This window comes from Eutrigla gurnardus (assembly GCF_963514095.1).
Source record: "Eutrigla gurnardus genome assembly, chromosome: 4".
Taxonomy (NCBI): Eukaryota; Metazoa; Chordata; class Actinopteri; order Perciformes; family Triglidae; genus Eutrigla; species Eutrigla gurnardus.
In genome coordinates, this window is record NC_139918.1 from 11,307,678 (window position 1) to 11,328,942 (window position 21,265).

At 40.3% G+C, this 21,265-nt stretch overlaps 1 protein-coding gene across 1 annotated transcript in view; it reads right to left on the minus strand.

Moving 5' to 3' along the window:
• Positions 1-21,265, minus strand: part of kcnq3 (potassium voltage-gated channel, KQT-like subfamily, member 3) — a gene marked incomplete at both ends in the record, with an annotated part of 112,308 nt that overhangs the window by 43,485 nt on the left and 47,558 nt on the right. The window lies entirely within an intron of this gene.

Sequence of the window (21,265 nt, forward strand, 5' to 3'; positions counted from 1 at the left end):
GCGTGTTTGTGTGTGAGGTTTTACAAGCTGAAAGGTCAATATGTTAAACAACGAGGCTTTAGGATGCAAGAAAAGTTGTACTGGGGATTTTCTAGACTGTATTAGAGTGCTTTGTCTTTTGTAATGTTACATTTTAAACAAACATATCACCATGAAACTTCACTTAGTTAATTACTGACATTAAAACTAATATTTGCATTGCTTTGTTTTCTCAAAGCAGATTTTAAAATATGCAAATGAGGCATCAGCTTATTAAATATGTGCTAATGTCACATCAGGTTTAAAATGATTGTTTCATTTTGTTGACAAATTAGAGTTAAAGGTTTTTACAGAAGACATTTTGGATATCTCTCTTTTTCTAACTCGTTAGCCACAAACATAGAATATAGATAGGAATACAATTGTAGAGCTTGGTGGATGTAAGTGTAACTGAAGAGGGGATTTCTGAAAGTCTGAAGTCTGAAACCATTTAACGTTATGGATCGTAAAATTAGACATTTTGAAGACACTAGAGGTGAATTGGGTAAAAAAAAACAGAAACAAATAGAAATCAACATGTGACTTCCCCAGTTGATTACTGACATTAAGAAAATTACTTTTTTACTTTCTTTTACAATTTTTATGAATTGTCATACTTAAATATGTAACTGAGGCATTATCTAATGTTCAAATTTGATACATTGAGGGAAAATCTACCCGTGACAAAGTAGTTAAATAAACACATAAATGTGTATTTGGGATGTTTCCTTTCCACGAGTGTTAAAGAAGACATGATGGAAGCAAAGTATGAAAATCTAGGTTTTTGTCTGTAGTGTTGAATACATTTCTGACACAGCACAGATTAAGTTCAATGTTGTAGTGGTTCAAACATTGTCACTGTTTTCATCATGTTGACTCCAGGCTATATTTTAGTTGTGTTGTCTATAATAATAATAATAATAATAATAATAATAATAATAATAATAATAATAATAATAATGATGATAATTTTCTAGGTGATCAAATACATTAGATTGCTAACGACACACCAGTCTGAGTATCATGGGAGAATGAATGATCTCAGATCATTTATTCATTTAACTGTCAAGATATTTCTTCTTTTCAACTGTTTATCTCAGAAACATCGATATGCGACACGGTTACGTGGAACCTGGCAAAGGGAGAGCAGGGCTGAGTCGAATACATAGAGGAAGATGGTGGACTTTATTATTACAAGTGCAATATTTAAATCAGATACAAACTCACTTTCATCTTCGTCCCCGTTTAATCTCATCTCATTTTTACCCGAGAAGACCTTTCTTCTCCCATGTAACCTGTGAAGAACATCCTGTTCCTCATTTCACTAATTCCCTCCCCGGAGGAAATGAGAACACACTGTTTACGTTTTTAAACCAATCTGAATTGAGCACCACGCTGAGAGTCGGCATGAGTACGAGTAATTCAAGCAACGCCTAAAGGGAAACTTTACTTTCCTCACTGTGAGGACAAGTGGCAGAACCTCTGAACCTCCAGATATTCGACTTTAAAACATTCAGGAGGAAGATAGATTGTGAGATCTCTGTGATCTGTGAGTCCCGTATTATACTGTGCATACTTTTCATATTTCTTAATTCAATGACAACTGTAATTGGTTGTTTCATACTTTCGTCTCAAAAGTTTGAAGAACTGTGTCAGTATTTTTGGGTTTGATTTTTCATCCAGGATACAATTAAAAATGTTTTATAAGTGAATTATAAGGTTTTTTTTGTAAACATGAACATCTGATTATACAAGTAACATAAAAGTTATTTCATTTTGTGTTGTTTTTGGCGCTCCCTGTGTACAAAGGAGGGAGTCCCTTTAAAAAAAACATTTCATTTAACTACAGCAGGATGCTAGATTCTGGCCTCGCTCAGTCCTGGTTCTGGTTCTGCCTCATTTCCCTTCCCTCCAGCGGGCCCAGCAACCCCACCTGGTCAGCAAACATTAGTAGCAACTACATTCAAACAGCCCATCTTCTCGTTGATGGTTCACTTAACTCACATAGCAACACACTCTGACAGTGAAGTAGTCATAAAATGTAAATCTATTCCGTCAATCTTGTAAAGTAGAGCATCTATTGGTTTGTTTCCTAAATAAACAACAGTAAACCTTTAATGTCAAAGTTTAAAAAACGGCATTAAATGCCATCCTTGTTTGACTGAGATGAGCACACAAGAGGTATAAAGGTCAGATAATGTTGTCTGTCATTTGTATTGGACAGATGTGAACATCTCAGACACTAAACCTTAGCAGAGCTGGAGGATAGAGAGACGGCCCCGCGAGTGGAACGCTGCAGGTAACGTTATGCACAGGATCTAATTCCTAATTGCATTCTGCGTGATAACAGTGTTCCTAAAACCCTTCAAAGAGAATCATCACATTATCTCCTCCTTCACAAGCAACCAGAGCAACAAGCTCCTGCTCAAATGTCATCTGTAGGCAGAAGATGTGGAGTTGATATTTCAGGTCTTCGGTCCGACTTCGGTTACTTCCCATGAGGACGCAGCCCAGCGTTGATCTTAGTTGAGGGATGGTGCGTCTCATACCAACACTAAAAGGTGCCTCTGTGCGTCGGTATCACTGGCAGAGGGACAATGACCAACCAGCGGTGTTTCAAGAAGCGTTGAGTGACATTGTCGCCAATATGTTAGTATTGAGGTTGATGTGGCGACAGACAACGTCTCGGACAACTTTGCAACAGATATAACCACGTCTTCTTTTAGAAAGGCCACCACAAGACAGTGTTCTTCGTTAAGATTATTTAACACAGAAGAGAGAGAAAAGCTTTGGTGCGATTGTAATGCTACGTTGCTTATAGGAAATCACATGGCATTATCATTTCCAAGGACTGCCGCGAAATCTTAGGGGTTTAGTTCCTCTTAACAGAGACATCAGCTCATGTTATGCAGGTTAGCACAAGCAGCTTAGCTTAGCATTTGTGGGGAAAAAAGTCACTACCTTGATGCTAATGAGTTGCTCCGTTACTAAAGCATTGCTAAGATGTTACTAGACGATTGCTCTGTGATTGCAAGGATATTCATAGTAGATGAACATTCTTCAGAGGCTGATTATTCCCTTCTTGTTCCTTAGAAATTACTTTGAAACAGTGCAGCCTCAAAACCTGGAATAAATGTGTTTCCAAGCTAAACTTTTCAGTTTAATTGCCTCTGAATGAAACCTGCACCCCAGTGCCCAATACATTAGAAAGCTTGTATATCACTATTCATTCAATTGCATACCGTTGTCGTTAAGACTGTATGCTTAAATGTAGGGCAGGGCCAGAGAACGCTTCTTCAAAGATAAGATGTGTGGCCCATTAACTTCACAGCTCCCTAAGCTGTTGCCTCAGATCAGACATGTCTGAGCGAACATCACTTCTTAATGCACAAGTCTTGTCATCCTCCGAGAGCTGCGGATAGAGACACACTGCCGAGGTAGAGTACGAGACCGAGGAGGGACCAGTGAGGACGGATGAGGGGACTGCATCATGATGGCGGGGAACTGGTCCACATGAAAACAGGGCTGGAGGAAAGACTATAGACAGCCAAATAGTACATCCTTGGTGGAACTTGTTTCTCAAATAAAAGTGTGAAGTAAAGTTAACTGCAAACTAAACTGTTTTTTTAATGTCGTATTTAGACGGGCATCTCTTGGCACATGAGTGTATCTGAGGACTCAGCGATTTTCATCCTGGCAATCAAAGAGGAGCACATAATGAATTTAGGTTACAGCAAACACAGTGATAAAATATGTTTGACGGGTGTGACATTTCGTCATCACTCCTGGTTTTTACTGCCACCTCACCACTGAACAACACCACTGAGATGACGCTCCATCACACGGTGAAAGGTTTATACAGCACCGGAATTAACCCTCGACACCAAAATGTAGGCGTCAATATTCAAATTACAGTGCTCTGAAATGCCAATTATTGGATTCATACCATCACACAGAGTTTCTTGAGGAATTTCACTGAGCTGTATTCACTCTGTCAAGAAAGCTACACATCGGCTGGTTTACCACAGATGGATGAACACAAAATAAACAATTTAGTTGCGATTTAAATGCAAAAAAGGAAGAAAAAAGGATGCCAAAATAACAAAAAAAAAACACACACCTTTAGTTATTCTTGTCCTGGGACTCACACTATTCATCGTCCCTTTAGGACCAACCTGAACTGGACCCTCTGCTCCTCCCTTTGGCTCTCCTTCAGCAGCCTCAAACACTCAAACCATTTTTTCATGATACAAAACCCCAAACAGGACTCAAGCCCCAGGCTGTCCACCATCAGGGTCTTCAGGCCAAGACAAAAACCTGGACCCTGCCTCCAGCAGACCTTTAGTTTGTTTGCTCCGGTCCGAATAAGGGAAACATCCATTGTTGCATATTGCCTTGAGTTTGGTTTGTGTTCACACAGCAGCATTTATAAGTAGACCAACATTAGTAACACGGGAGTCTACGCCCAAACAAGCTGCACCAAGGGATTAGTAGGAGTTAGGAGTAGTCAAGGCCTAACCCATTTTTAATGCCTGTGACTTTGCAGGGTCAACGAAGGACACCCTATTATATGTAATTTAGTCGAAATGCTGTGGCTTAATTGTGGATATAAAAGTCAGATTTATAGATGTATTAATAAAAGTTTAATGTCTGTAACTATAAAGTGTTCAGACCCGAGTAGCCAAATTAAGTTCAGTCATCCCGTCTTCGTGTATATTGCAGTCTATGTATTGTACTGATGAGTTATACTCCACATCGAGGGAGTCCGTGCAGCTTATGAATCAGTGGGAATCACTCTGTGGCCCTGCATGCTCCCTCCAGGCGCAGCGCTGCACATTCAGGTTGTTTTTGGCACAGCCGCTAAGCCAATTCATCACCGCCACCGCCTCAGAGGGAGAAGATAGATTTTGTTGTTGTGTCCTCGGGGTTAAGCGAAGAACTCTGTCTGGATGCTTTAGGGATCTGGGTGAATGGAGGGAGGGTGGTTCGCCATCGCCATAGTAGAGCCGTAACACACAGGCACTCCACAAACCGTGGCAGAATCTCGACAGGCAATCTGGATGAAGAAGCTTCTTATGGCGGCCGGGATAAGAGGAACATCTGCTGTAGCTATCAGCCGATACTGAGGTAGATACAGGTCAAAGATCTGATCCCCTATGATTTCACCAGATAAATCCATCAGACACGAAGGCAAATACAAAAGGAAGAATTTTAGCTTGAACACACCCATGAATTTTCGGGGCAATATATTGTACCATAACTAATTACACTTTGTTGTTTTAAGAACATGTTATACCATTGATATAATGGAAAAGAATATTCATATATTGGTGTGTTAAAAGCATTAAAATATCCTAAATATATTTAACCATCGACCTGGAACAATACATAAAATGGAGGCCCTCTTTAAGAAGAATTTCACATAAATACATATTTGGCACAGGGACAGTCTCATTCTGCTTTAACACAAAATGTTTCAATTTGGACTTTGCTAAACTTTCTGGCCGGTCAGTAGTCAGTGTTTTCGCTAAACATCTCCTTTCAAATGAACCCTCAATAATAGTGCTAAAAGCAGCTCCTGCTCTAAAACGGCTGCCTCGACTAGTTCTTGGTGTGATATTTGTTAGATAGATAGTTGTGAAATTTCCAGAGCATATTTTAGCAGCCTGGGTGGCTTTGGGTTATTGTTTTCAACTACAGAGTGGTGCAATTTTTTCCTTTTTTGTTTCTGAATGCCTCACATTTATCTGCTCTTCACGTTTTAGCAGAAGCTCCCCCGACAGAAATCAGCAGGAGGCAAATTATTGTGGTGCTTTCGGGTCGTCGTTTTCAGTCATTTAAAGCATACTATAGGTGGTTTGTGCTAAGCTGAAGTAAGAACAGTTAACTCTGTTTAATTATGTTGTAAATGATGAAATACGGGGACGTGGTGCATTTTTTAATCTTTTCTGTACAGTTTCAGGTTGGTTTCCATTCATTTGTGCCACGATGTAAAAATCCATTAGCAGAGTTGTCGTTAATTTAGTGCTGCAATGATTCATTGATAAACTGATAAGCAAACAAGAAATCCTCTGCTTGCTGCTTCTCCAACGTGGAGATTTAATTGTTGAATCTATTTCATGTCTTTGCAAGCTGACTGTTTCATTTTTTGTATAATAAATAATAATAACAAACATATAAACACGCAGCAGCATTGCAACATGGTTGGCTGTGATTCCTAGTAAATGAGCATGCAGGACCACTGGTTTGGTTCTTTCACCTTGACTGCATGACAGCGTGATGGCCTCGGTTATGGAAATGCAATGCATCATATATATTAATACACAGGCTCTGCATGCGGATTTAAAGTAAAACTGTGACCTTCTGCTTAATGCCATTCATCCTCTTCTGCTGCACGTTGCTGCATTTTTCACATCCTACACTCAAGATGCTTTTATGCCCACGAGGGACTTTGCTGGAGCCGAGGATGTGGATCAGGAGCCGGTGTTGCTGCAAGGTGAGGTGGCAACCAAAAGTCACACTTAAGACTGAGAGCCTCCAAGTAAAGAGCTTGGCTCTAAATAGTGACATGAAACGCTGGAGTGGATCTGTTTAAGGTGACGGCTTCTTTTTGTTCTTTTCTTGGAGAGAAACTTCTTTATACTTTAGATTTCCACACTTCAAAGGAAAGTCAATGACATGTCAAATCTATCATCAAAAGCATGAATGGAAATGTAATTCTTCCCTCTTCCAAAGACTAGATGACTGACTGGACATGCGTGGAATATCTTACGGCAGTTTGTGAAATGGTCATGACATGCAGGGACACGGATGAGGATGCTTTTTCATGGTGGACACACAAATGAAATGCATCTATGTGACTATAAGCTGGTGACATAGTAACTACTTATGAGCGGGTGTGGTGGGACCGGTGTTCGACAGCATTGGAGTGATGTTTTTGTGATGTTTGTGATGTTTGTGATGTTTTCCTAAAAGAACATGTTGGAAGCATGAACGATACCTCCAAACAAAATACGTTAGATTGAAAGGATGAATGGAAAATGTGTTATTTCACAAAACCCCTCTGAGATTTTGATGAAATAACGCAAAGTAAAAGACATGATGACATAATGTCTGGCTTTAATACAAAAATACACTTTTAAAATAAAAAAAAATACACTTGAGACCTATTATCTCATGTGGAGCTGATGACTGTGTGAAGTTGAGCTTCTTAAAGATGCTGTACAGCCACATCGCAATACACAATACACAATACAAATAGCGAAACTGGAGTTTGATATAGATATGTTAGTTTTCTATTTGCTATATGTTCATACAGTCATCAATGATTGTTCAAAATTCACATTCATGCTGTAATTCCAAATAAGCCAATCAAAAGCCCTTCCCATAACCAAATACACGCATGTATAATGTTTAAAAATGCAGCAAGAAAAATCCACATTTTAACATTATAATCAGCTAGAAAACAAACATAACAAAATGAATGTTTTTCTACTACCTACAGTATGTAAGTGGGCTGAACCAGTAATTACTATGGTAAAGTACTGATTGTGTCACAGCCAGCAGCTCCAGACCTCCAATTATGCTCTTATCAACAACACAGTTATGGAAACAGACATATATATTTTAAAATATTTGTATTTGAAGTTGTGTTCCTTAAATATAATCCAGACATCGTTCCTTTTGAGCTGGGCGATATGGAGAAAATCAAATATCACAAGAGACAGAGACAATATTGTGGAGTTGACTATTGGTGCTTTTACAAAATATTTACACAAGATAGTGATGAATCTATTACCTTTTTTCTTATTTTGACATGATAATACAAAAGTTTAAATGGAGATATGAATGTTTCCGTTCATCGCCACAGAGGAGCCAAAGTATTGTATCTGATGTTTTATCGATATTGGATATTTGAATTTTTTCTAGAATGTAATTATGTGCACTTACCCTAATTACACAGCATTCCTGCTGTGTAATTAGGGTGAACGTGTTTCTTCTGTTATTTCTTCTTCAAATATTGTTTTTATTTTACAACTTGAATTTGTTTAATTGACAAATATTGATGTAATCAATATTTAATGACAAATAACGACAGCTTAGTTTTCAGTGCTTCTAATGAGTGTTTCCCCACTTGGCTCATCAAGGACAGCCTCTTCAGTCAGGTTTTAATTGGTTTGCGCTTTTATGTTTCCGGCCGTTTCTCATCCCAATCATTTTTGTTTCCGACTGCGTTCTTATTCGCTTTAAGTTTCTCCGCCAAACATGCATCTGACCACACATGTAACTCCTCTCATAATCAAGCCTTTAATGCATCCGCCGCAACCTTATGAATAACTCCTGTGCTAAAGCCTGCACACTGGAGATTGCTACTTTAATTTCACATCCTTTAATTAGTTCAGGATTATATTGTGTTGTACAAGTTGCACCATCATCCTGCGTTCATCCTGAATTAATGCGGCAGGGAACCAGCCCCCCTAGTGTCGTCTGTCAGACTATGAACCAATCAGAGAAAACCAGTAATTTATGGGAGATATTTTTGTTACACATTCAAATCTGGCTTCTCATAATGTCAGATGTTGCCTTACAATAATCGCATTAAGATTTCATTTCCAGTATTTACAGTAATCTAGGTGATCGTGGTCTGTTTCCATGGTTACAAGGCAAACAGAGGCCTAGTAACTAAAATTTTCCAGATCTTTAGTCATGTAACTTTTTCTCCCTCAGAGTTTGCATAAGTAATGTTTAAAAACAGATTTTTGTCATTAAGTATTATAAATTTGTTATAATATGTATATTGTACAAAGTATATGTACAAGATTTAGTCGATCCATAGATCAACAGATATTTTATCAGCAATAAATAATTGTTTTTTTTAAGCAAACATTACAATAAATCACAAGAAAGAATTTGTTGGATGGACAGTTGGTCTGAAAGAAACAACATTTGAATTAAATTTAGACAGTCACCTTTTAATTGGCATTGTCAGCAATAATGAAGATAATTACAGTGTGGTGACACCACCCGGTGACTAAAGGATTTAAAGGGTTGATTGATTATTTATCAGACTGGGCATTAGTGGTAGATCACCTGCAGCTGTGTTTCACCGCGTAGCAGACATCTGCCAGCGTTGTCACTACATCGCTACACTACGTCCCTCTACATGGCTACACTACGTCCCTCCACATCGCTACACTACGTCCTTCTACATGGCTACACTATGTCCCTCTACATGGCTATACTACGCCCCTCTACATCGCTGCATTACGTCCCTCTACATGGCTACACTATGTCCCTCTACATGGCTACACTACCCCCCTCTACATCGTGCATTACGTCCCTCTACATGGCTACACTACATCCCTCTACATGGCTACACTAGGTCCCTCTACATGGCTACACTACGCCCCTCTACATCGCGTCATTACGTCCCTCTACATGGCTACACTACGCCCCTCTACATCGCTGCATGACGTCCCTCTACATGGCTACACTACGTCCCTCTACATGGCTACACTACGCCCCTCTACATGGCTACACTACGCCCCTCTACATGGCTACACTACGTCCCTCTACATGGCTACATACGCCCCTCTACATGGCTACACTACATCCCTCTACATGGCTACACTACACCCCTCTACATTGCTACACTACGTCCCTCTACATTGCTACACTACGCCCATCTACATCACTACACTATGTTCCTCTACATCACTACACTACATTCCTCTACCTGGCTACACTATGTCCCTCTACATCACTAAACTACGCCCAGTGTTTCCCTTACCATTGTACAGGCCTGGCGGCGCGCCAGGCCAAGGAGACCTGCCGCCAGGCCCAAAAAAAAATCAATATACCAAAAATAAGCCACCTATCAATTCATTCATAAATCAATAATCATTTGCATTAGGAGCGCCTCCGCGCAGCACAGCAGACTTGCTCCGCAAGACGCGCGCTCCCGCTACGTTCTTCTTCCGTGTACTTGTCGCTTTCTACTTTGAAAACACGGAACGTTGACACTGTATTTTGATAAGCTGTTGCACTCTTCAGACTCATGGTGTGAGCGGAACCGGTCCATAGGGTCCATAATATTTATTTTATTACATTACATTATTATTTATTTTTACATAATAAAAATGCCGCTGTGTGTCTCCGTCCAAAACCCGCTGCGCTCGCGCTGTCTGCTCGCACAGATCCGCTCGTGCGCACATGCGCTGATGCAGGTCGAGTGTTGTCGAGAAATATAAGCAGAGACGGCGCTCCTTAAAAATAACATCACGCCATGTGTGTGTAGTATTAGGACGTGATGACGTATGTACAACCGGCCAAAGCCCGTTTGCCCCCCCTCCCCGGGGGGGAGGATTGTTTTTGATAAGATGTGGAACTTTGAGTTAACTGCTGTTGAGTAAACCTATAACTTATATTTTACTTGATAAAATAAGACAATATATGCACTCATATGTCGTTGTAGTGTTTTACAGTATCTGTAGCTATTAATGTGATGCTCATCATTTTCCAGACATATTTTTCTGGACCCTGATCATTTCCATCAACCAGCACCTTAATAAGTCACTCTCTCCTTGTGATCTTGAATACATTCTGGTTGAACAAAAATGTTGAATGCAAATATAATAATTGCAGAATTGCAGACTGCTTGCTGGGCCACCTGACTCAATCCAACTGCACCAATACACCATCCCACGCGTCTCGTCTGTTTAGGGTTTTTTCGGTGGGTACCACCGGGCCTGAAAAAAATTCTAGGGGAAACACTGCTACGCCCCTCTAGATCCCTACACTACGTCCCTCTACATCGCCGCACTACGTCCCTCAGTTAAGCTGAATTAAACCTATATCCTAGAGTTTCACTTCAGAGCTTCTGCAATGTTTGACCTCAATAGATGCAAATTCCACGAGCCCTTGAGCATTAACTAAATATAATTATTCTTACTGGAATTTTTAAGAAAAAGCCTGGTCTGAGTGAAGACGCAGCACGTTCACGGGCAAGAAGAGTGAATCACTTCAGCACAGCAACGTGCGAGAGCAGCAGTGAGTCAATCAAGCTTTCAACATGAGCCTGAAGAGCAATTTCTGGTCGTTTTAGGTTTGATTCCGTTTTGACAACTAAAGTACTTAATTAATATTTGAGAAAGCTAATGTTTTAGCAATTAAAATATAATTATAATTTGTTGAATAATAATAACAATAACAAATAATGACATTATTGTTATTGTTATTATCATCATCATTATTATTATTATTAGTAGTAGTAGTAGTAGTAGTAATAGTATAGTCATGAAAAAAATATAGCTTGGCATGTCATAAAAATGTCATACTGAAAAAAAAAGTACCGTAACATTGCAACGACCTTAACAGTGATTTGTGATTTAACCGTTTTAACCATAATCCCATCACTTTATTCATAAGGTTGCGGCGGATGCATTAAAGGCTTGAAACACATTTCTCAGGAGATGACTGAATTAAGCCTCTTCGGCACCTAAATGCATCTCGCTGCCATCACAGGTGTGTCATCATCGTGCTTCGGTGCCACAGATCCCGCAGCGCTGTTATTCTGCAAAGTCATAGCGCTGAGACGTTTGCAGTATGAAACATCAAAATATGATTTTTTTTTTGTCTCTTCTCCACCCCTGATGTGTGCTGCATTTGGCATTTTAGTTTCCATGGCGACTGAAACACGGGAGGCTGAGAGAAAAGCAAAGCATTTTTGGCCGTGATCTGCCCTCCCTGGAAGATCTGCTCACTGCGCAGGGAGCAAACATGGCAATTAGTGCAGGAAAGTACAGCGACCGATGAAAATATGTGTCTGCATCTTTATTTGTGAAAGGGAAAAAAAGGGTCGATGGATTCCTGTTGGTGGCATCCATGCCTTTTAATCATTGCCATAGTCATCCTTGTTTTATTATTATGTGAAAGCACATCATTTCGTGTTTTTACTCCCCCAAAAGCTGCAGGCTGAAGTCTCGGCTGAGATGAAAGCATTCTGGCTCTAAGTGTAAAGTGTGTGTGAGGCACAAAAAGAGCAGGATGAGCTCCTCGCACGCATCAACAACCAACAAGAGAAGTCTTCAGCTAATCATCCACAACAATGTGAGAACAGCTATGTTATTTTATGTTATATCAGCAGGAAAACTGCTGCAGAATGTTCATCGGGGAAGACTGGATGTCAAACCTCCATGTTGACTGAAATGTTTCCTGAAAAAAACACATCAAAAGCCATCACTGAACACTGGCATCAAATGTCTGGTCAGACTTATCATCTTGTTTATTTGATCAGATATGTTATAAATTAAATCAAAATGTATAATGTATATTAGAGAAGACCTTCTACAGCTTCTTGTGTTTAGACATGTATCATTTAAAATGCACTGTCAATTATGTTTCATGGGAAAGTATTTTTTTCCCGAACCGAACGGAAAAAATTAAAATAAGCTACAAAAAAAACGAGAGACAAAAAAAACTGTGTTTAGTTTTGGCTTTAAATGACTATGATATTGAAATAACACTCAACCAAAGTACTCGGTTCACACTTGACACTACCAGCAGTCTCCTGGGTGAAAGTCCTGTGTTTTTTGACCCGTCCACCCAGATCTCCCTACATGGACTCACTGACTTGTCTGAAACTCATTTGTCACATGTTGGAGCAAAATCCACACTAAAATATGCTCCCCTAGAAACAATCTCAATGCAGTTCGGCGTCATAAGACTTAAGTATTGTCATGGCTGCTTAGCCACAAGGTCACAGGGGCAGGACTTTCACCAATATGGGAGAGACGTAACAAAATGAGCTGCCAAATGTGGAAACATTTCAGGTCCACTTGTATGGAGGACTGGACTGTTTCCATTTCTAGAAAAAAGAACCTGCTAAACCGCATGCAGCTACACAAAGAGGAGCTTCAACAACGTTGACCAGAATATACACAAACGCACTGGCCAATCCCAGCCTTGTGAGTCTGCTATAAACCGAGGCCCTTTAGGACCTGTATGAGGAGCACCGGACCCTCATCCCACTCCGACGTAAACCCTTCAGGGTCATCATTAGACATCAGCATCTTCAAAGGGCAGGAAGGTTAAAAGCAAAAGTTGAGTAATTTCTTCTGACATTATATTATGTGACTCTACACAACTGAGTCACAAGCGTACTTATTTTACAGCAAAAAGAAATACTACATAGCAACCGCAGTCCCATAGCAACCGCCTCTATATGTGCAAGCAGATGAGGAGGGACTATTTTAATCACGTCGGGCCAACAACGCCCTGAGCTTTGATATAATCACAACATATCACAGCCTGTCATGAGCTATTTCTTCAATATATCATTTTGGTATCTGTACTGCATCCCAGTGGATCCATCAAACAGTGATGTATTAACTATCACAACATTTTTAAAGGAAACGCAACCCCAATGAAGAACACTACTACTATTTGAAGGTCAGCTTCCGGTTTTTAAAGACGTATTCATGGTATTTTGTGCTCATCCATATTGGCTAGCTAGCGGCTACATGTTGCTCGGTAGTTTAAACATCATTCATGTGCGTCTTGATCTAAATAGACTCATGAGTGATGGATCTTGTAATCATCTCTTCATTCTTTTTCATTTCACAGATCAACAAGATTAGTGATACAAATATTCAACACTATTTGCACGATTGAAACACTATCTATACATATTAAAACACTTTTTTATTTCTTGGGAAGTTGCCAGAAAATAAACTATTTAACACCGTCCTGATTGGCTCTTTTCTTGAAACAGAAATTACATTCTCAAAACAACATGGACAAATCTCCAAACCACTTGGCAATTGTCCACAACAGAATTGCATTTCTCATTCATTAATCAAATTGTAATTGTCTTAGTTCATGTCTCAATATCTCATTACATCTTTGCAAATGATTAAGTACAGGTAGCCTACATTTAGCACAATTTCCAAGTGAATAGATCTTGTTGATCTAAACTGATTGTCGATTCTCAGTCTAATGGTTGTTCTCTTCAAAACATGTCAGCATCATTTCATTGTGTAAGTCATCACTTGCACAATAGTCTGATCAATTGTCAAAATTAGTCAAGAACATAATACCATGAATACCATATATGAATCTCTTGGAACTTTTGATAAATTGAGTACAGTAATTGACAGTCAGGTGAAACTAGAACTTGACTAACGAAGGAGGAGTTTCACTCATCTCAGATGACCAATCAACCGTATGTTTAGTTACCTGACAGGTGCTGTCTATGATTGTGAATGCTGCCAAACATATACAGTATATATATAAAGGTTGACCAGGACCAGTACCATTTCTGAACATGGAGGCACCTGGCCAAGCAAATGAACAAGGGCAACTGCCTGCTCCATGAAGAAGAAGAGGAAGAGGAGTAAGGGTGCGTGGTGGTGGAATAGGGGGAAGAGGCCGAGGAGCACGAAGACACCATGTTGTCCCGGATGAAATTCGGGCCACAATTATAGACCATGTTGTCAACCACCGTCTCACAATGGTGGAGGTAGGTCGCAGAGTGCAGCCTAATGTGCCTCGCTCTACAGTCTCCTCCATCATCCAAACCTTTCGCACGGAAAACAGGTATGTACTCGTATCAGTCAATAATTGAATTATATGTTGTATACTGTAGGACTGGACACTGTGCATAAAGCAAGAAATGTGCATTTACCTTTAGTGCGTGTGTGTGTGTTTGTGTGTGTGTGTGTGTGTGTGTTATAGCCCTGCAGTAATGATACAGTAGTATTCCAGTCACTGTTCAGTGATGCATTAGAATAGTGGTAAAAAGTAAAGCAACAATACAATTTAATTGGTAACTCATTCTGTAAGAAATACATAAGACATACATTACGAATGGAGTCTTGTCCTTTGAATTCTATGTTTGAACGACAACCTGGCACGGGTGGCTACTCTTACCATAAAATCCTATTTTTTTTCAGTTTTACACACAATTGTATTCTGTTAGCTAGACAAAAAAACAAGTACAGTAACCATTGTCAATGAAGGACTGGGCTAAGACTTAGTGGTGGACATGAGGGATATTTCAATTGTCCTCTGCCATATTGACAACACGTCTAAACATTTTGACTTGCAGTGTTTACACAATGCCAAAGGGATGATGCATTTTGGGGGCACTGACTATTTATATGAGAAAGAAATTTGGTTTTGACACGAGCGAACTGTTTTGGGAGAGATATGAGCTTTTGCAGGTGAACCATGGTGTTGTGCTGAACCATCCAGGTTATTTTGGCAAAAGAGTGTTGAGAACGTCCGGTCTGTTTTGAGAAATGAGCCAAAGCAATTGAGAAGGATCTTTTGTCTTTTGGGGGCACTGACTATTTATATGGGAAAGGAATTTAGTTTTGAAACATGAGTGAACAGTTTTGGTAGAGATATGAGCTTTTGCAAGTGAACTATGGTGTTGTGCTGAACTGTAAGACTGTTTTTCCAAATGATCTTAGAGTTTTGAGAATGTAATTTCTGTTTCAAGAAATGAGCCAAACCAATGGAGAAAAACTGTAATTGTGTTTCCTTATTTCCAGAGAAATTTCCATTTGAAATATTGTTTCATTCAAAGTTAATTTACATTCATTATCAATTTATCATGGGGAACTTGTGCTTCCTTAAAAGTTGAACACCTGATTTATTCATGACTTGTGATGTGCTGCGCTCTGACTAAAAGACTCCTTACGTTACACAAGCAATTACTGGAAACTAATTCACTGGAAAACTGCTTCCATATAATTTAATTGATACTTTATAAGACACATTTTTCTGAGTTTTAGTTACTATTAAGATTGCAGTTGTTCATCCCCTTCCTGTCCAGTGAAAACTGGCATGTTTCTGTATGTGTTGAAAAGATTCTCCTACTTCCTGAGCTGCATAAACTCTTGAAAAAGCCTCTTGGATCAGCTGGAAAATGCATCGCATCACAAATCTGAAAGCAGGGATGGTTTCCTTTTTAGAGATGCGTGATTCTCACAACATATGACGATCTTATAGAATCTGACGCATTGCAAGTAACACAAACATGCATGCAACAGTGATATTAATCCAGAAACATCACATAAAACAGTGAAACATTTTACTGCCGCAATAATATGTTCTGTATTTTGCTGATAAATGTTTTTAAGTTAGAGGACTTTGATATGTAGTGGAGTATTCTCACAGCGTGGTATTAGTACTTTTACTGCCGTAAAGTATCTTCCTCCACCACTGAGCTCTGCAGCATGTCGTCTCAAGGCGACTGTAAACCCTGACGCTTCACTTGATTCACAGAGACACAAAAAGCTCTCAAGGTCGTTCACCGGATCCGAAGGAACCTGGAGGAGCATAAAGCGACGCTGTGCTTCAGCCTGCAGACTCATTGCAGGGGGAGTCTGGGACTCGTCCAGACAGTGGAAGGCTTTTAAAGCTGTCAGAGACTGAGTCACTGTTAGTTATTTACAGTTATTGCATAGATTCGGAGCTGCAGGATATATGAGTTGACTTGTTGCTTCCACGGTGCAGCAGGGATAAAACAATCAGCTTCCCCATCATTTAGAGGTTCACCTGGGCTCCTCAGAAAGTCTGATTTCAGGGCTGCAGTCATTGTCACAGATGTGTGTAACTGACTGAGGTCCAGCAGCCGAGCGGGGGACGAGCTCTTTGCTCTATCGACCACCTGTCACCTCGCCTCGCCGAACACCGCTCACCAGATTGGACCTCGGTTGACAGATTTATCATTCAGGATCACAGTGTTGATTTGCTCCGGCTGGTCCAGTTTGTTTAAACTGCATGTCTGTCTGTGGTCGCAGGGTCGGACAGTAGTTAGTTGTTGTTATGGAGTTCTGACACCAAACGCAAAGTAAACTTTTTGCGTGAGGCAATGACATACAGACAGAAACTAAATTTGACATTTAAATCCATCATGAGAGTTATAATTTACCTTCATCCAGTACTCATACTTGAACAGAGGTCAAATGCATCATAATGCAACTCAAAGCAAGCGCCGTTATTTAGCCACTGGCTGCTAACAGCTAATGTAAGCCATCTCTCCTGCAACAGATTTCAACACAGATGTGTTGTTCATAATGTAGGCTTGCGAGGGAAATAATAGGCTGCACAAGAGTGTTTAATCACAGGTGTGTAGTAGTTTTCACATAAAGTGACACCAGATGCAGCCTTTCAGGCATTAGAACATATGTGACACTAGAACAACTAAAATGGTGTTAGTATGCGATTGTGGACAGACACTGACAAAGACAGGAGGATTCAGTCAGGTCAGTAAATGTGAAGCCTACCAATTCAAATAACCTGAGAAATATTTCTCACGCAAGACTTTGACTTTTCAGTTAGCTCTTGAGGGTCAAACGAACCTCCCCCAACACAGTTTAAGCTTCTCTATTCGTTCATTCACCACCGGGTCTGACACATTTCACGTGAACCAGCGAGCGCTGTGATCGCAGGCTTCAAGGAGAAACTGATGGTGTGTACCGCTATCCATCATGTGTCTCGCTTCTCTGTATGACAGCAGCCTTTCACCTCACCTTCAGCTGAAAACGACAAAGATTCAATCATAGCCAGGCCTTCGGTCACATAGTTGTGCAAACATTTAGCAGAAGAAGGAAGATATTTGACATGTCAGAACCAAATAAAAAGGAAGACAAGACAATATGCCAAAATAATAGCTAAATAATCATAGCTGCAAAGCAGATCAAAGATTGGTTGAAGGAGGAAGGAGTAGGTAATAAATAGGTTTTCTAGCCAGAAGAAGGAGACACTGGAGACGTTAAATCTATGACCATATAAGGACTTGAGCTAATGAAGACAGAGGCAAACTGAAGAGAAGAACTTGCTCGTCTCTTTGCTTTGTATTGAAGCTCTTATAGCCGTCATTTCACAAAAACCTGCAGGAAGAGAATCTCCATCTTATATGCAGATCCAGACACACACTGTGTTTTAAATCTCAGAGTAAATGAGTGTGGCAGGAGTGAGTTGGATGACGACAGCTGGTCCGAGAAGGCGCTCTTTAAGCGGACGATCAAAGGTTCGATCCCACTGAGAAAACGTCCTGCAGCGAGCTGAGAGCAGGCGATAGAGCCGGTGAGTTTCGGGGTTTGGTTTGAAACAGAAGGCAGTGTTTTCACCGGGAAGCCTGGGTCTTTTAATGATGTGGTGTTGTGGACTTTGTGGTGGGCGGTTGGAGAAGGCGGGACACAGACGCCGGGCAGGAACGAGCCGAGAGACGGAGGAGGCGAAGACAAAAAATCCCCCGCAGTCATTCTTGCCGACCGTTGTGTTGCTGCTCCGTTTTATCGGGAAATTTGGTTCACAGCGAGACGCATGCACAGTATGAAAAATACATCATCCAGGAACAGAAAAGTAAAGAGCAGAAAAGAGCAACTCAACTAAACACAGGTGGGTCGCCTGGTTTAAAACAAGTCTGGATCATGCTGACAGAGGAGGAGACGTTGATCACTCAATCAGTTAAATGAGAGTTTTAAAGAGACAGCAGAGACTCAAACTTTAAAAACGATGCATGAACACAATCTGGGTTTGGAGGACAATCCTCACAGAGGTGCCTCAGACCTGTTCATCTCTAAACATGTGCTTGCAAAGTTTGGAGTGCTTTATGTTTCTGTTGTTTTTCATGAATGCTTTCACACGGGAACATTACACAGGGAGGAAGCAACACGTTTTCTGTGAGTATTCGCACGGTGAAATCAAGACATCGAGCAATCACGCTGTGTGGAACGGACCTGTTGAAAACAGAGGCTCCACAGTACTACCTCTTTCTTTTCTAACCTTTCACAATAAAAGCCCACATACACTGCATCACTGTTTACCAAGGGGAACTCTAATTCCCTCAGAGTGTTTCGCTAAAAGGAAACCCAATGAAATAGGTAGCAGTAGTTTAGGCCACACAACAGACAGACTGACAGACACCATCCTGGTTGCTTGTCCTTGGCCTCAAATCTTTTATTAAAAACGTGTTATAAATTCACATTGCTGCCGGGATGAATAGTTTTAATGTGAGATCGTCACTGGAGAGTATTTAGCATTTTCGTGTCGTTTATTCCTCACGCCCCTGGTGTGTGAATCCGTTTAGTCCCATTTCCTTCCTCCTTTCATTTATTTGCTCTCTGAAATGATCTCATTAGCTTCAAATAAGGTCGTATTGCACCTTTTGTTTTTCAGAATTACCAGGGTTGTTTGGAAACTAGGCTAAATTTGATGTGGATCGTACGGTAGGAGATGGTGTGTCACACCGTCCCTGAGCGAGCGAAGGTCTGCCAGACAAAATCCAGTTAGGAATCTTTTTGATGTTTAATTTTGTTTTGTTGGATGGCTGTTACAAACTAATTTATGCAAAGAGCAGTTCTCGTTTTGCTATTTGAGGTGAGTCCTTCAGAAGACTATAGTGGACTGACCCTGGACCCCCTCACCAAATTAGACTATGGGGGATTCATTCTGACCAGCAGCCCCTGATCTCACAGGGACTAAAGCTAATGGTGCGTTCGAGTGCTCAGAAGTTAACCACTATATACAACTTCAAACTGAGGCGAGGGCGAGATGTGATGTTTGGCTGCTCACCAACACAGTCAGCAGCTGGAAGTAATGAAGCTACTCCTTCTCTGTCGGAGGCATAACCCTGAAGTCTGAGCACGTGATATGTTTTACATTTTACATTCAGTGTGATCCCACAGAAACCGACAATCCTACTGCAGAACTTCAATAGAAAATCCTCCTGTTTTTCAGTTTCCCTGAGTATCAAATGAACCAGTGATGGTTGTCGAAACATCCGTGGGTACACTGCCAACAGGAACTGCTAAAAGCTAAATGGGCACACTTTTAATGGTGCAATTTTCCCAAAATGTACAACGAATACTGGCTAAAAGGACGGGGTTCAAGTTGCAGCCCAAAGCAACAACACGCTGAATCCATGGCAACTACTGGAGATTTTGAGATGTCTGATGTAAAAGGTTATTAGACCATATATCCATATAACCTGTGTTTATTCATAGCACGACCAGAACAGAAACGGCGTGTCTTGCTGCTGTTATTTACATCCTGCAGTGGCTTATTTATTTCACTTGTTTAATGGGTTTTGGGACACTGAAGGTCTCAGTGGATGCAGGGCGTCACATATCATAGAAACTGCCAGTCCCACTGTTGTCGCAGTGAACCAGAAGTTAGAGCTCATAACAAAAGTCCCAGAATGCACTAGATAAAAGTATCCGTACTCGCTGCCTGATTGTCTTCCCACAGCTGCTGCCCGTTAAATTAACTATATTATTATAATAATATGAATAAAAAAACTGAGGACTGACAAAACATGTGGATTATGTTCACCAGCTGCAGCTGTGTGCACAGTGGCTTCATACACAGACTTTAAATAAATGCTGTGTCATCTTCACATACGACAGCGTATTAGCGCCACTGTACGAAAAAAAAAAGATTTAAAGATAGAAAGATAGATAGATAGGAAACATAGGAGCAGAGATGGACAGAGTACTCGACCCCAGTACTTGAGTAAGAGTACAAATACTACTGGTCAAAATGTACTCCGTTACAAGTAAAAGTAGCTCAGTCGACATGGTACTCAAGTAAGAGTAAAAAAAGTACTTGCTTTTAAAGGTACTTAAGTATCCAAAAGTACATGCTTTTAAATTGACTTTATCTAAAAGTAAGAGTAAGAGTACATTTTAAATAAAATGAATGGTTCTAGACTTAACATAGTTAATAAATATTTGTGTAAAAAAGTCTTTGGGGGTTCATGTCTTCCTGCACCACCAGTAAATACCAACCACTGCTATGCGCTATACAGTCACACAAGATAAGTAAACAGCGCCACTTCCTACAAAATGTAGTTTTTGTGATCAACACACACTCACATTCTCACAACATGATGACATTGACCGAGACAAATAGGAAAAACACATGGTGAAAGTCTGGTTAACTTACGTCAACGTGTTTCTTTAAGTTGGACGTGGAGTTGTTGAAAGCAGAGATGTAGTTTTCCTTCAGCAAACACAATACACATTTGAAAATATATGACTGTTTGTCTGTGTCCATGTTTTTTACTCTGTAAAACTCAAACATGGAGTCCAGATAAGGCCAAGGACTTTCTGAAAGTTCCTCCGGATCATTATCACACTCAGTCTGAGACTCAGCCATTGTCGCGGTTTTGTGTTGACAAACACAAACACAGTAGAGAGCATAGCTACTTTGGCGGTATCCTTATGGGGAGGGA